The sequence below is a fragment of the Xenopus tropicalis genome, chromosome 8 (assembly GCF_000004195.4).
Source record: "Xenopus tropicalis strain Nigerian chromosome 8, UCB_Xtro_10.0, whole genome shotgun sequence".
NCBI lineage: Eukaryota > Metazoa > Chordata > Amphibia > Anura > Pipidae > Xenopus > Xenopus tropicalis.
In genome coordinates, this window is record NC_030684.2 from 127,110,431 (window position 1) to 127,127,980 (window position 17,550).

Sequence of the window (17,550 nt, forward strand, 5' to 3'; positions counted from 1 at the left end):
GTTCTTTTAGTTACTTCCCTGGCTACTATGAAGCGCTTCCCCCTTTTGCTTTCTGAGCACTCCTTCTTTCTCCAACTATGAAGATTTCAAAGAGGTGCCTACTGGGCATGCTCGCTGCCTCTTCTCTAATTAAAATCAATCAGGCATGCACATTAGGGGCGGAGCTTCACACTGCACAAGGAAGTCAGCTAAAGAGCTGCAGTTCAGCTGCCTGTAATAGAGAAATAAATGTGGATGAGGGGAGAAAGCTATGTTATACTGGGGGCTATACAGAGTAATTTTATAGATTTTTAAAAAAAAGGATTACTTATTCTCTAAGGCAGGCAAATTGGTAGCTTCTGATTCAGATGTATGTCTTGTGTACTTCTTATACTCTTAACAAACTCTTCTTTATGTTGCCTTATGCGCAACAAATGATAGCATGTGTGCACTAATACCCTCAATTCACTAAGTCTACCTTCAATTATAAGGGGGCCCAGGAAGTAAAAAAAAGTGGGTGCATTTACTTTCCGAAGGCACGGTAGAATTATGGGTTTGCTCAGGGTGGTTAACATGAGCTTTGCAGCTTGAGGTTAATAGCCCACTGGAACATATTCTCGTCTGGTAAAGGAATAATTAAATTGGGCCAAATTAACCCATTTCACCAAGGCATCTCGTTTGTTTTCATTAGGGAGAGTGGGGCGGCATGGCATGTGTTTCTTGGGAGAAAGGAAGGCCTTATTGTTTCTGCTTTCCTTATACTAAGTATTGATTGGGATCTTTTCTCATTAACATGTTGATTAACCCAGTAAGAGAGACAGAGGGATGCAGCCGAAGGAGCCATGGTTGTATCCGAAGCAGAAGAAACCTCATCCTTATCATTATATTATAACTACTCGGGGCAATGCTTGGCACTAATGCAACGTAATGGAGGCTTGGACAGACGGGAAGACCAAGGACCACAGAGAAAAGGCCAAGGAAGGTTTTGAATCTCGCAGATGTAGGGAGAGGATCCGTGCTGCACACCAGTGAGAAGTTGGGGCAGACCTAGTTACATGATCAGTTTCACAGGGATCTAGAGCCAGCTCCTTGCAATACATAGGTGAGGTACAAAAATATGCTCCATATATGCCATTATCTCTAACGGAGAGATAAAGCCTAAAAAAAGTATTAGGGAGGAGCTGTTGTATTTTATATACTGTATCAACCTGGCAAACCAGAATGGTCCAGGCCTTCCAATTAGCCTACAGTAGCTCCCTTTTCTTTTAATCACATTAGGCTTAGAGTGTCGGTGGCACTGCACATGCTCAGTGTGCCCCAGGCTGCTGTTGAGAAGCTATAGCTGGGGGGGGGGGGGGTTACATCCTGTCATAAAGTTGAGGCTTCAGGGCTGATGGCTGATTTCTGATGCTTTGTTGTGATGGTATGTAATGTAAAGCTTAACTAATTGCCTTGTATCATGAATTATATATTGTGTATATAGACTTTATATGGTGAGTGGGTCCCTAAACTCATGTAAGTGACAGCAGCACAGAGTATGTGCTGGGAATAAGCAGAAACAAAAGGGAGGTGTCTGTGGGCATCCTCTGAGGCACAGATCTTCACTTATACAGAGCTGTGGTGGGCTGGGACAGTTAAAAGGAAAACTATACCCCCAGAATGAATACATAACCAACAGATAGGTTATATTATGTTAAGTGGCCTATTAAAGAATATCGCCAAACTGGAATATATATACAGGTATCGGACCCCTTATCCGGAAACCCATTATCCAGAAAGCTCCGAATTACGGAAAGCCCTTCTCCCATAGACTCCATTATAATCAAATAATTCAGAATTGTAAAACTGATTTCCTTTTTCTATGTAGAAATAAAACGGTACCTTGGAATTGATCCCAACTAAGATATAAATAATCCTTATTGGATGCAAAACAATCCTATTGGGTTTAATTAATGTTTTATTGATTTTTTAGCAGACTTAAGGGGTTGAGATCCAAATTACGGAAAGACCCCTTATCCGGAATACCCTTGGTCCCGAGCATTCTGGATAATGGGTCCTATACCTGTATCAGTAAATATTGCCCTTTTACATCCTTTCCCTTGAGCCGCCATTTAGTGATGGGCTGTGTGCTCCCTCAGAGATCAGCTGACAGGAAATAATGCAGCTCTAACTGTAACAGGAAGTAGTGCAGGAGCAAAAGACAGAACTTTGCCTATTAATTGGCTGATGGGGCCTAGCATGTATGTGTGCCTTGGCTTGTTTTGTGCACGTGAATCCTATAATTCCTGTGGTGGCCCTAAAATGGCAATTTTCTATTTAGGATTACCCAGCGACCACATACTACTAAAAATGTATATTTTTAATAAAAATTGTTTATTTAGAAGGGTTTTACATATGAGTTTTACCTGTTACAGATCAGAATTCGTCACCTAGGACTTATTGGGTCACTTTCTCCATATTTTCTAATGGCTTTCTGCTGGCAGAGAAGCGCCTCTCACTGCCTGTGCTGCCAGCCTTTGATATGAATGGCAATTTGATGACAAGTGGATTTTATCTAAAAAACTTGGCGGCTGCCATTCAAATCAGTGGTAGACAGTTACAGCCATTTCTCTATAGCGTTTAGAGTGTTGTTACCCATAGCATTTTCCCCCCATGATGTCTCCCTCAGACATGTTTTTGGGTGAAAAAGAGTTCACCTTTAGATATACAAAATTGAAATAAATAGCATGTCAAGTTAATCTCAAAATTTTCTTTTTTTTTTTTTTTTTTAGGCTACAAGTGCTGCACCTTATGCCTCCAGCTTGGATACCATCCTGAATCCACCACAGCTCTTTATTCCTAAATGAATGCAGATACAGAACATATTGCAGCCTCAATTTGCAGCCGTGCATGCTATTTGGAGCTGCCATATTGCTTTCCATGTTAGCAGTATTCTACAAAACATAAAGGGAACAATGCAATCTCATTTTCTTTATTCTAAATTCTTTGGGAGTGATAAAATAATTCTTTTTTTTTTTTGCAGATAATTCTGATTTTAATCAATACTGGAATTTGCTGAATACAAGACACGGTTGGAAGAGTTTGCCATGTTACTGATATCCTCCAACCAGGCACGGCTGCAATGCTTCTGCGCTGGGTGAGCTCCATCCAACTTTCTACAGGGAGAATTAAGTGATAAACAGATAGGGAATAATGTGCCCCCCGTTGTAAAACATAAGATATTATAAGCCACCGAGGAGTTCCATGACCGAAGGCTGTGTGCTTTTATACAGGTCATGGAACACCAATGTGCAGCCCTCCAGCTCCCTACACTCACAGTCCTCTGTGTCTCCTACCCACTCCCTGCCATGCACCATCCACCCTTTTGTATTATAAGTAATAACACTTCCCTGTCCCAAAATATATAACAAATCAGAGTTCTGAGACCTGGATAAAAGCACTGATACTCTAATAATACTCCTTTATATCATCCTGGATTTTATTGTGTACAGTACTGCATCCATTATAGAATTCAAATGTTTTATTAAATGTATTAAATCTTCCACCTTGCTGCCCACAGACCCCCATTCCATACCTGCGCTGGACTCCTATTTAACACCCCTGCTGTAGAAATACTAGGCTACAGGGCAAAACACAGACCCGATAGCCTGGAGACACTGTTAGGCTGAAGAGGTCTTAAGGTGGCCATACACGCACCGATATTATCGTACCGACCTCGTTTCGTACGATAATCGGTGCGTGTATGGTATGTCAGCGAGCCGACCGATGTCGCAGGAAGCTGCTGAAATCGGTCGGCTCGTCGATCGGCCAGGTTAGAAAATTTTGATCGGGCGCCATAGAAGGCGCCTGACCAAAATTCTCCCTTCAGAGCTGAATCGGCAGAAGGAGGTAGAAATCCTATTGTTTCTACCTCCTTACCTGCCGATTCAGCCCTGAATGGTGTGTGGCGGATCTGACGATGTTTCGTGCGACCGATGGTCGTACGAAACATCGTCGGATCGCCACGTGTATGGCCAGCTTTAGTAGTGGAACACAGGTAAGTATCAGAGGGGGGTTGGAAAGGTGTTCAATTAGTGTGCACCACAGAAATAATTCCCAACCTTAGCCTGCTGGGGACAAAATATGCATTCAATATATAAAAATAAAAAATAGTGATAAAAAGAATTCCCCCGTGCCATGTAGCTTATTTATATATCTAAGGTATATACATAATTAATAATAAGAATGAATTTTTTCCAGGTTTGATAATATATCTAGAATTTGTGCAAGGTGCTAGGATAAAAAAAACAAACAAAACAACAAAATAGAGACCTCACTTTAAGATCTAATCCGCTCAATACAGTTTACGGCATTGGCTGGTCCTTTTACCTCAGTTACCTCCCTTGGGTCCAATATTAGATATGTCACTAGATACAAATATATATATTTATGTACAGTGTCAATAATCTATATATATATATATATATATATATATCTAATCAATTTAATTATTTTACTTGCAGACAAGAGGAGATGTGCATTTAACAGTTGGTTTAAATATATGTATACTCTCTATATATATATAAATATATTTATATATGTCTATATGCACGCATTAAATATTTACACTTGTTTCTCCTCCTTGGAGGACTTCTATAAATAATAAGGGATATTAGTTATATATAACTCGTCCTTGCCAATGAGGGGTTAAACAGCAGAATTAACCCCTATCCATGCCAGTAGAAGACATAGCCCGAGTGCCTGGGAGGGTGCATGCAGAGAGCAGTAGCAGGGAGTACGGGCGAGTTTCCTTGCACCAATATCCTACTGCAGGGCGTTAGCATGTATAGATCCGAGGCGATCAATGAGCAGCCAGTGGATCAATAAGCATCTTGGAAAAGCCAACTCCAACACCCTCAGTTGCACGGCTGTAGATTTCTCCCAGTGCTGCGTACAATCCACCTGCTTTATGGGGTTTCGCTTTACCTGCCAGCAAACAAAAATCTTCTCTACATGTCTATTTTAATACAGAGGGGGTAAAAAAAAATAATATTGGTTTAAATTTGATCTTTAAAAAAAATTGCCCTGAAGATTAAGCCAAATCCAACATTTGGGCATTAAAAAATGTTCCACAGATATTGCTCAGCGTCTCACATCCTTACTGTCAGGCAACTAATACATTGCCTGGTAAATATAGGAATTTAATGTCATTATCCCGCTGTCATTTCCTTTCTATGCAAGGTAAAATACATGGAGAACTAATCCAGAGAAGGCTTTAAATAATGTTTATTGTCTGAAATTAAGTTAAATCCGCCTATTACTTAGCAGCCCGTTATGGCTCTCTAAAGGTTAGCAATTTCACATCTCTGCAGGAGATTTCCTGCCTTGTCTAATCTGTCCTATTCATTTTACTGCCGCTCTCTATTAATCTGGCAGGGCACGGGCAAAATGGTTTCACCCGTTCCCCGGGATGCAGCCTCAAGTGGGGGGCGACGCACAGCCGTACATTTCATTTGGGAAAAAAAACAAAATTTTACCTGCCACACACATCCATTTATTTAATTCATACATAAAAATATATATTGAAACATAGGGGTGCAAGCTCTAAACAAAGAATAGCAGCCTGGTGTAGGTAATATCAATATTCTGTGTGTGTGTGTATATATATATCTATGCAGTAGAACTCCCATTTTAGATTTTTCAGGAAACCAGAAAAAATGGTGTAAAATCAAGAAAAATATTAGGCACGAGACAAAGGGGCTTTTTACATTATTATTAATGTCTATTAATCTATAAAATTCTAATGATCATACTTTCTGCTTTATTTTAAAAAAATAAATAAATTATTGGATTTTCATTTCCTAAAATTTAATTTGCAACAAGAAATATTTTTAGCAATTTTTTATAGTTTGTTTTGTGACCAGAAACCCCCAATTAAAAAAAACAAAGGAGCCAGTGAATGTGCATTGATCATTGTTACAGGTATGGGATTCATTATCTGAAAACCCGTTATCCAGAAAGCTCTGAATTACGAGAAGGCCATTCCATTTGAATTAAATCATTCTAATTTTTAAAAATAATTTTCTTTTCTCTGTAATAATAAAACAGTACCTGTACTTGATCCCAACTAAGATATAATTACCCCTTATTGGGGGCAGAACAGCCCTATTGGGTTTATTTCATGGTTAAATGATTCCCTTTTCTCTGTAATAATAAAACAGTACCTGTACTTGATCCCAACTAAGATATAATTACCCCTTATTGGGGCAGAACAGCCCTATTGGGGTTATTTAATGGTTAAATGATTCCCTTTTCTCTGTAATAATAAAACAGTACCTGTACTTGATCCCAACTAAGATATAATTACCCCTTATTGGGGGCAGAACAGCCCTATTGGGTTTATTTCATGGTTAAATGATTCCCTTTTCTCTGTAATAATAAAACAGTACCTGTACTTGATCCCAACTAAGATATAATTACCCCTTATTGGGGCAGAACAGTCCTATTGGGTTTATTTAATGGTTAAATGATTCCCTTTTCTCTGTAATAATAAAACAGTACCTGTACTTGATCCCAACTAAGATATAATTACCCCTTATTGGGGGCAGAACAGCCCTATTGGGTTTATTTTTCATTTACATTATTTTTTTAGTAGACTTAAGATATAGAGATACAAATTACGGAAAGATCCCTTATCCAGAAAACCCCAGGTCCCGAGCATTCTGGTCCCATACCTGTATTGTAATTTTTCTATAAAATTGTAAAAATTTCTCTACAATTACAATTTTCTCAATTTTATATGTGACAATAAATATATATATATATATATATTCAATTATATATTTCTGAAAAGAGAATTTTTAATATATGTTTATATACATCCCCTGATTTTAGGTTTACCCTCATTTTACACCGTTGTTTTGTGGTCCCACCAATAATAATGCATGTCCCTAATTTTATATTTTCCCGGATTTTACACCATTTTTTTCTGGTCTGCTGAAAAGTATAAAATGGAGGTTTTACTGTTTATATATATATATATATATATATATATATACACACAGATTACTATATGTTTTCTCCTAAACTTATATATATTTGTATTATATATAAAATGGATATATTATTATATATATTTTAATATATTGATTAATTAAATAAGAATAATTTGCTAAGAAAAAAAAATCTGTTTTTAGGCACAGACAAGCTAATAAAATAATTCCTTATACCAATAAAACCCTTAAGAAGTTTCCCCCAAAAACGAAAAAAGTGACTTTTCCCATTTATTACAGAGAATCCCCAGGATTTAAGATGTGCCTTAAAGCTGCATTGTCCCAAGGAGAGCCTCTAATTTCCTAATGTCATCCCATTGTGTGCAATCTGTTACACCAACGCATTCCGCTGAATGAGGAAAAACCATCAGGGATGCAAATGGGGCTCTCCCTTCATTTATCACTCGGCTTCCCTTAATGAATGAGGTTTCAATTTAACACTTGAACGACAAAAATTCTAAAAAATTTTTGAAATTGTTGTACTTTTTTTTTTTTGTAGCCAGCCAAGTAGAGAAAAGAGCAGCAGAGCTTATTAGTGCTGCAGAGCATTAAAATAAAAATCAATGGAAATTGCATTGCTTTTATGCATAGACTGGAGTCCATCAAAAACACGGATATTTATGTTAAAATAATGCCCAATGAGAGCATAAACACGGAAACATATACACTGCTGTGTAACTATATATACATATATACATATATATTATACACAAGGGCGAGTGTTGTTTTCTAAGCATCATTTCATTAAAGCTCATGTATCACTCGCCCAGTTTCTGTTGCTAAACTCTCCCCCCATAGGAACGTGTTGACTACATGAAATTGTATATGTTCCTTTTAAAATACTTAACACATTCTCCTCATCAATTTGATTTTTTTTTTCTCTCTCCTGAAAAAGAGTTTAAAACACCATTTGGTTGATTAATTGCCGCGTATTGATCAATTTGCTGTTTGGCAGTAAAGCAGAATCCTTGAGTGAATATATTTAAATACATTTCTGTGCCATTAAAGATACAGAATACCTCGCGAGTCGCCTTGTTTGCCTGATACGGAGCAGGGAGAGCGGCAACGTCATCCCCATTGTGTATCTCCTGAGAACTCAAATCTTGTTTTAAGAGGATTTTCTTTTTTTCTTTTTTTGGACCTTGGGATATTAATGGAAGGGAAGCTGTTAGATAGAGTGGAAGGGGTATTTGCTGGACACTGGGGTAGAGCTGGGAGGGTTGCACAGGGCAGACAGTTTGGAGGAGATCAGAAAAAGAACAGAAACTCCATTTCCAGATCAAAGCTTAACACATATTCATATTCCATCCCACATATTTATGTCAAGATTGTTCCAATCAGTTGAATACTCCTGCAATTCCCTTAAGGATTCACACAGTAACAGGTGGATAGAGGGAGAATTATGAATGGGAAGTTTACATTTTGGAGGTATTTTTGCAGTCATGTTGAAGGGATTGCTAGGAGGCGGGGTACTGTCCTTATGGGATATATTGATTGTGACCAATACTGATAATGCTGTGTACATTATAATCACAGGGCTGAACGGGGCAATATTTTTAGAGGGTAGAAAGTGTGTGATACTCAGAGGGGTGACAAGTGAGATAAAATGCAAGGGGGCTGTCTGAGTGGCTGAGATGAGCTGAGTATCCACACATACGGCTGCAGGAAACAGTTCTAGTGATAAACAGTGTGAGACAAGTGTGCAAGGATCAGGGTGAGTGATACCCAGTGTAAAAGTGATACAGGTGTGCAAGGATCAGGGTGAGTGATACACAGTGTGAGTTTGAGACAGGTATGCAAGGATCAGTGTTAGTGATACCCAGTGGAAGTGTGAGACAGACGTGCAAGGATCAGGGTGAGTGATACCCAGTGTAAAAGTGATACAGGTGTGCAAGGATCAGGGTGAGTCATACACAGTGTGAGTGTGAGACAGGTATGCAAGGATCAGTGTTAGTGATACCCAGTGTGAGTGTGAGACAGGTGTGCAAGCATCAGGGTGAGTGATACACAGTGTGAGTGTGAGACAGGTATGCAAGGATCAGTGTTAGTGATACCCAGTGTGAGACAGGTGTGCAAGGATCAGGGTGAGTGATGCTCAGCATGAATGTGAGACCGACGTGCAAGGATCAGGGTGAGTGATACCCAGTGTGAGACAGGTGTGCAAGGATCAGGGTGAGTGATACCCAGTGTGAGACAGGTGTGCAAGGATCAGGGTGAGTGATACCCAGTGTGAGACAGGTGTGCAAGGATCAGGGTGAGTGATGCTCAGTGTGAATGTGAGAGAGACGTGCAAGGATCAGGGTGAGAGATACCCAGTGTGAGACAGACATGCAAGGATCAGTGTTAGTGATGCTCAGTGTGAGTGTGAGACAGGTGTGCAAGGATCAGTGTTAGTGATGCTCAGTGTGAGTGTGAGACAGGTGTGCAACGATCAGTGTTAGTGATGCTCAGTGTGAGTGTGAGACAGGTGTGCAACGATCAGTGTTAGTGATGCTCAGTGTGAGTGTGAGACAGGTGTGCAAGGATCAGTGTTAGTGATGCTCAGTGTGAGTGTGAGACAGGTGTGCAAGGATCAGTGTTAGTGATGCTCAGTGTGAGTGTGAGACAGGTGTGCAACGATCAGTGTTAGTGATGCTCAGTGTGAGTGTGAGACAGATGTGCAAGGATCAGTGTTAGTGATACACAGTGTGAGTGTGATACAGATGTGCAAGGATGAGGGTGAGGGAAACAAAGAACATGTGAGTTACACTCAATGCAAGAGGCAGTGTGTGCAAGGGACTGTAAGAGTGATACTCAATGGACGGTGCAAGTAATATGGGGGTGCACCCTGTGCCCCTTTTTCCCATATCCCCGGGGTTTCACTTTGATGAAAGAAATGAAGAGATAAAAGTGGTGTTGGTCCCTGCTGTCAGGAGTTACTGCACATTCCAGAGGACAAAGGCTCCATACAGACACTGTCCTGCATTCTCCTCCCAGGTCCTGTTAGATTGTCAGGGCAGAGAACATGTGTTTATAGCAGAGCAGGACTCCCCCCCACACTCCAGGGCTGCGTAAATCACTCTTTTATAACCTATGTTCTGTGAAAGAGCCAGTTCCACAGTTATTTACTTAATGCAAAGCCATAAATGGAAGGGACCACCCTTCAATTCAAGGGTTAACATTGAATCTGCCAGGGCACTGCAGAGTATGGTGGGAGGCTAGGTTGTCTGGACAGAAGGGGCTGAAAGGGTTAATAAAAATGCACATCCACAGACATTAACCAGTAAAACCTATTTCAGGTCAATTTTATTGACCACCCCCCCCCCCAAAAAAAAACCCTTGCCCATCCACTCCCGACACAGTGTGCTCAAACTGTAATTCTGTATTCAGGCAGGATAGGCTTGAATGGGACTTTGGTATTTATCTGTGCACCTTTCCCTGTCTCTCCCCAGCCCGTAGGCCCTGGTGAATAAAAAGGGAATATAATGCATACAGGTTACTATATAAATGTGTTGCTATATACCTGTATATGTGTAAATTCTGTTTGTGACTTTTTATTCCAACAGTGCAGCAGGACAATAGAACATGGGATACATTGATGACTCTTCCCTTAGCACTGCCCATTACAGCCTGCTCCATGCACCTACAGCTTCTCCTCCACAGCCTCATATTAGTTACACAATTATTATTGTGCATTTTCCATTCATTCCTGGCAAAATTTTAATTGTAACATTGGCATAAATATCAATCAAAATAAAGACTAATATATATATATATATATATATATATATATATATTAGCCTTTGTGTATATCCCATGTTATGGTTATACATATATATATATATATATATATATATATATATATATATATATATATATATATATATATATATATATATATATATTATATACCTATTCATAACCATAGTCCTTAAGGGTACACAGGATTTTATGGACAATATATATAATGTAGAGAAACATATATATATATATATATATAATACATACAATAAAGGTGGTCCGCATTCCAATATCCATAAATTTCACCAACATAACAACATTTTGGATCTTACATGGGTCCTTTCATCCCCCTCCCCATTAATATATTAATAGATATGCACATTTAGGGCTGAAAATGTCTCTTGCTTACCAGTTTGTAAACAGTAAAAAGTCCAACAGGACCAAACGCAATAGACGTTAAAACAAGCAAATCAGCACGGTATTCTTTATCTTTAAAGGCAGAGAAGTATATTTAAATATATTGACTAAAAGATTCAGCACGTCCACTAATACGCAGCAAAAAAATCAACAAATTGATGTTTTAAACTCAATTCAGGGTCTGGAAAAGAATGTAAATGATCAGCAGAATGTATTGGGTTTGTGTAGCATTGCTTCTACAGCTCATAAACTTATATGCTACTTCTTTTTTAAAAAAATGTTCCAATATATATATGTATATATATGTGTATGTATGTATAACTTTATTTATAAAGCGCCACTATATACACAATTACACACAGGGAGGACAAGTGTTATAATAAATAAATACAATAAATATATATAAATGCACAGGGAATAAGTGCCATGTGTTATGAGACACAGTAGGAAGGAGGTCCTGCTCTGTAGAGCTTACAATCTAAGTGGTTGGGTATATATATATATATATATATATACACATTATTTACACATATAACTCTATCAGTGGCAACTACTGATACCAGCACTGCATGCAATGCTATCTTATGCTATCTCTCTCTCTCTCTCTCTCTCTCTCTCTCTCTCTCTATATATATATATATATAAAAACATTTATATATATATCTATCTAGATAATATTTTAGATATATACTGTATCTATTTAAGAAAACAATGTTGTACATATAGTATTGCATTTAGTGCTGGTAAAATTATATGCAACTGATGAAGTTTTAAATATATATCTATATAAGAACATTTTTTCTTGTACATATTTATACACATATATATAGATGTTCCTGATGGAGTATTATATATATACACACACACACATATGTAAATATATATATATATATATATAGTAGATATATATAGTAGAACATTTTTTATACATATTAAAACTATATATATATATATATATATATATATATATATATATATATAGCGCACTACACACACATATATATATATATATATCATAATGGGCTTCAGCTGATGCAAAAAAAAACAAAAAAAAAAACCCCCAAAAGCAATTACAATTGATTTTTATTAATGGTCTGCGGTACTAATTAGCTCCTCCAAGGAGCAGGCAAGCTAAGAAAGCAAAAGTTCCCAAATTTCTATTTTCAGAATTTGTTTCCTGCCATTCAAGTGTAGAATTGAAACCTCATTCATTAAGGGAAGCCGAGTGATAAATGGAGAAAGAGCCCCATTTGCATCCCTGATGGTTTTTCCTCATTCAGCGGAATGCGTTGGTGTAACAGATTGCACACAATGGGATGACATTAGGAAATTAGAGGCTCTCCTTGGGACAATGCAGCTTTAAGGCACATCTTAAATCCTGAGTATTCTCTGTAATAAATACAAAAAGTGCTGCAAATGTCTTAGTCTTATATTATAGGCACAGAGAGAGAGAGAGAGAAGATAATTAAGAGAGGGGGAAATAGATACTGACAAATGGATGCAGATAAATATACCATGGTCAGATATAGTAGTTACACATAAATATAATATAGGCAGAATCATTCATTATATAAACACCTACAGTACAGCGGGTTCCAGAAAAAATGTATATATCTGATCTCAATAAGCGTAAAAAATTGTCATTTAGGCAGGAATACTAATCACCTTACTATTAAATATATTGTGTTGTGTGTATACTATGATGTGACTCACACATATAAATGTATTATATATTTTTACTTTGCCTTGTGCCTGTGAAATATATATGTGTTGATATATGTAAAAAAAACTATATATATATATATAAACTATATATTATGTTAACTCTAATGGATATTATAAAATATTTGGAAATATGATGTATTTTTCTAAGTCCACTTTGGCCAAAACAACAATAAGGGTTAGCTTATCCTGTGCCGAGACCTCCCAGTATAGGAGTTATATTGATGTTATAATGAAAGGCTACTTGTGTATTGGCTACTTAAGGCTTAGCCAATGTTCATCTAAGTTGAAGGGGCATTCAATGAGAATGTGACAAAGGTAAAATGAATTTAAATGGAAGAATTATAATTATCCAGAGAAGGCAAAGCATGTACAGGGCAGGGAATGAGGAGCTAAGGGTGGATCGAGGGGCTATAGAGCTCTCCATTCAGCACCGACACATGGAACAGCGAACGGATGCATGATATTGTACCGCACTGTTAGATCCCACTGGAACTACAATGCTCAGTCTCAATGTGAATCTACAAAGGAGGGAACACCCCAGCTTTGCAGCTGTACCTTGGCAACTCACACATTAATTGCCAGAGGCTCAAACTGAAAGGGACTGTGGATGAATGCCGGCTAATTGGGGAGCAATAAGAGCAATAATGTGTTTCACTGGCTGTATTTGGCAGATGCCTGGGCCTATAAACCCTTTCTACTCTTTCTGTGCCTTGTGAAGACATTTTAGGTATAGACCAACATTTGTGATACTACAATTGGTCAGGGAAGTTCCTAGTCACATCTTAAAATAGTGTCCTTGCTTACTGCCATAACTGGGCCCCACTGGAGCCTGCTCCATCTTGGGTAAGATGATCGGTTCGGCACTGAATTTATACATCAGTGATGATGACGCCCTATAATCTCTACAGATGTAGACAGTAAACCTAACACTGTTGGTCTTTTGGCTAAAGCCCCTTAGGATTTGTATCTGGCAGTTTGTATTTGTAGAGCCGACAGGACTAAGGTTGCTGTTCATGCCTTGATTTGGTTGGGCAGCTTTAGCCTATTTCGAAGGGCATTTTCAACCTGCTGATGCCATTTCTTAGCAAGTGGATAGGTCATCGACATATATGACAGCCTCTTTCTGAAATATATTTGTTGGGTTTGTTGTTCCAAACATTTGGAGCAATATTATTTAGCTGTCCATGACCAAATTGTCAGTAAAATACACATAATGTGGTACCCTGTATGGCAACATTTAGCTTTGCTCTTGTGCAAGGCAGAACTCCAAGTCTGGTTTTGCCTTAAGGACGAGATATTGTGTTCGGCTTTCTTTGCTCTGTTAGGGGCTGCTGGGAACTTGCTGATTCTCAACAATAATCCATAGGGGAAATACAGTATCTGGATGGAGCTTTTGTCCTCTACAAAGTGCAATAACCAACCATGGGGGTTGAAAAAATGCATATGTGTGTGGCTATCTTGATGGCACCACAGTAGGTGAATCATAAAGGCAAGCTGTTCTGACTGCTGGCCACATGTATGGGGTCAGAGGCCAACCCAGACACAAGGGCATGCTATTCCACATAGATTTTTGGCCAATAGGTCCATGAATGCATCAGATTAATTAATGTAATCAGATGATCCACACGTGTCACCAAATTGTCCATACTGGACTGCGCTGGGCAGCTGTAATTGCCATAACTCCTCCTATGTGTGGTTTTAGGTGGAGAGTTTTTGGATTCAGGATTGTCACAGAAAAAAATCTAAGAAAAAAATTTTCTTACAACTTTTTCAGGGTTTGTGACTGCAAAAAAAGTCGTAGGTTAGTAAATTCCCCCTTTGTGTCCCTAGAGAAACCTCAGGGTACAACACTTCAGGGGGGAAAGGAGAAAAGTAATATGGCTAGTGAGTGTGGCACGGAACCATTGCACAAGGGTTTCAATTGATCATGGTATTTAGTGTCAAACTGGGGCACCTGGGGGCCCACCAGCGAACCTGGCCCAAGGGGCCCCTGTGCTGCCTGTGACATGAGCAGTGGCAGGGGTTTGATAAAGGGAGACCGACAGGGAATTAAAATGTGGATTATAAGTTGCAGTAACTAGCGGCCGGTGCAAATGGTGAACACTACATACAGGCCAGTCTGACCCTGGGAACCCCAATTTCATGTACCCGGATTTAACGTTTTCCTAGGACTTATGCCATTTTCTCTGCAGTCCCATACAGGTAAGCTGCATTTTATTTTTCCTGGACTTTATGTTTTCCCAGTATTTATGCCCTTTAGGTGCCATCCCCTGGTAAACATAAAATTGGGGTTCTACTCTATTTTATCGGCAGGGACAGAGTTTTTTCAGGACATAGAGTGCATTTGGCTTGGCCTCCTAGCTTTAAAGGCCCCTCCACATAGAAAATGTTAGGGCAATAATGGAATTCATTTTATTGTTCTTGTTGGTGCTTTACACTCAGTGTAATAGTGGCAGATATAATGCAGGGCTAATAAAGCAATCAGAGCATAACTAACTCAACAACTGACAACACTCACTAGGCAGGTTATCAGTTATATAATATTAAGGCTCATTACAGTTTTAGATAATACATGGGAACCCCCTAATGAAAGCCCCATGCATTTCTGTATCATGGTACATACTGCATAGTACTTATTGCTATGGTGTCAGTTTCAGGTCTGCTCTTGGACTCCTGACTCACTGCAGTACATCCCAATAGAGGCTGGGGCCCTCACCTGTAGCTATATCATTGGTACATTGCTGCCTTGTCTGTGGACTGGTTAGCGATCAGTCTATCTACTGTATCTATCTATCTATCTATCTATCTATCTATCTATCTATCTATCAGTATCTAATCAATCTATCCCTTTATCTATTATCTATCAATACCTATCCGTTATTTCAATATTCCAATATGTTTATGCAGTGCTTTACAGATATGATATATCATTGCCATCAGCCCACTGTCCTGGCGGAGCTTACAATCTATGGTGCCTATCACCCAACACACACAGGGGCCAGTATCATGATGAGACAATTAACCTGCCTGTATGTATTTAAATCTATCAATCTGTCTAACACTCTATCTCTATATATCTAAGGTATATCACTCTATCAAGGATTGGTCTTTTTAATTGTCTATATATTTTCTATCTATCTATCTATCCATCCCTCCATCTATTTAAGGCCCACGCCACACAATTTTCAGTGCATATTTTTTCCCCCCCTTTTTGTCTGCACACCAACACACAGAGGATTAGATCCATTGATTTCACTGAATCTGGCCATACAAACGATTTGTCATTTTACAGTCGGTTTCAGCTGCAACTGCCTGGAGATTTGCCGTGCGTGGAAAGGTCTTAGAGGGAAAATCTGCCCTAATTACAGGAACAGCTGTATTCAAACAAATAAGCGATTCCTTCTGCACTGCCTTTTCCATTCGTAGAAAAGTAACAGCAAGATGGTGGGAAATTCAGCGCAACATTTCTACCATTTCTATTTTCATAGAGAAGTGGGGAAAAAATCAATGAATTCTTAAAAAATGAAGAACCCAGTATTATATTTATTATTGTTATATATATTTATATGATTATTTTTTTAATAAATATTTATTATTATTATTATATGACATATTATTTACTATATATATATTATATTTATATATTACAATTATTATATTTAGAACAAGTGCCAACTTATACTGCAACATTATACAATAGAAGAGTTTAGGAATCAATTATATATATTATATAGCAATACTACACATGCAAATATATATATATATATATTTCTTGGCACAGACTAGTGGAGATTGATATATATATTTGCATGTGTTCCTATATATAAATATATATATATATATATATATATATATATATACAGGTATGGGATCTATTATCCGGAAACCTGTTATCCAGAAAGCTCAGAATTATGGAAAGCCCATCTCCCATAGTCTCCATTATAAGCAGATAATTCTAATTTTTAAAATTAATTTCCCTTTTCTTTGTAATAATAAAACAGTACCTGTACTTGATCCCAACTAAGATATAATTACCCCTTATTGGGGGCAGAACAGCCCTATTGGGTTTATTTCATGGTTAAATTATTCCCTTTTCTCTGTAATAATAAAACAGTACCTGTACTTGATCCCAACTAAGATATAATTACCCCTTATTGGGGCAGAACAGTCCTATTGGGTTTATTTCATGTTTAAATGATTCCCTTTTCTCTGTAATAATAAAACAGTACCTGTACTTGATCCCAACTAAGATATAATTACCCCTTATTGGGGCAGAACAGTCCTATTGGGTTTATTTCATGGTTAAATGATTCCCTTTTCTCTGTAATAATAAAACAGTACCTGTACTTGATCCCAACTAAGATATAATTACCCCTTATTGGGGCAGAACAGTCCTATTGGGTTTATTTCATGTTTAAATGATTCCCTTTTCTCTGTAATAATAAAACAGTACCTGTACTTGATCCCAACTAAGATATAATTACCCCTTATTGGGGCAGAACAGTCCTATTGGGTTTATTTCATGGTTAAATGATTCCCTTTTCTCTGTAATAATAAAACAGTACCTGTACTTGATCCCAACTAAGATATAATTACCCCTTATTGGGGCAGAACAGTCCTATTGGGTTTATTTCATGGTTAAATGATTCCCTTTTCTCTGTAATAATAAAACAGTACC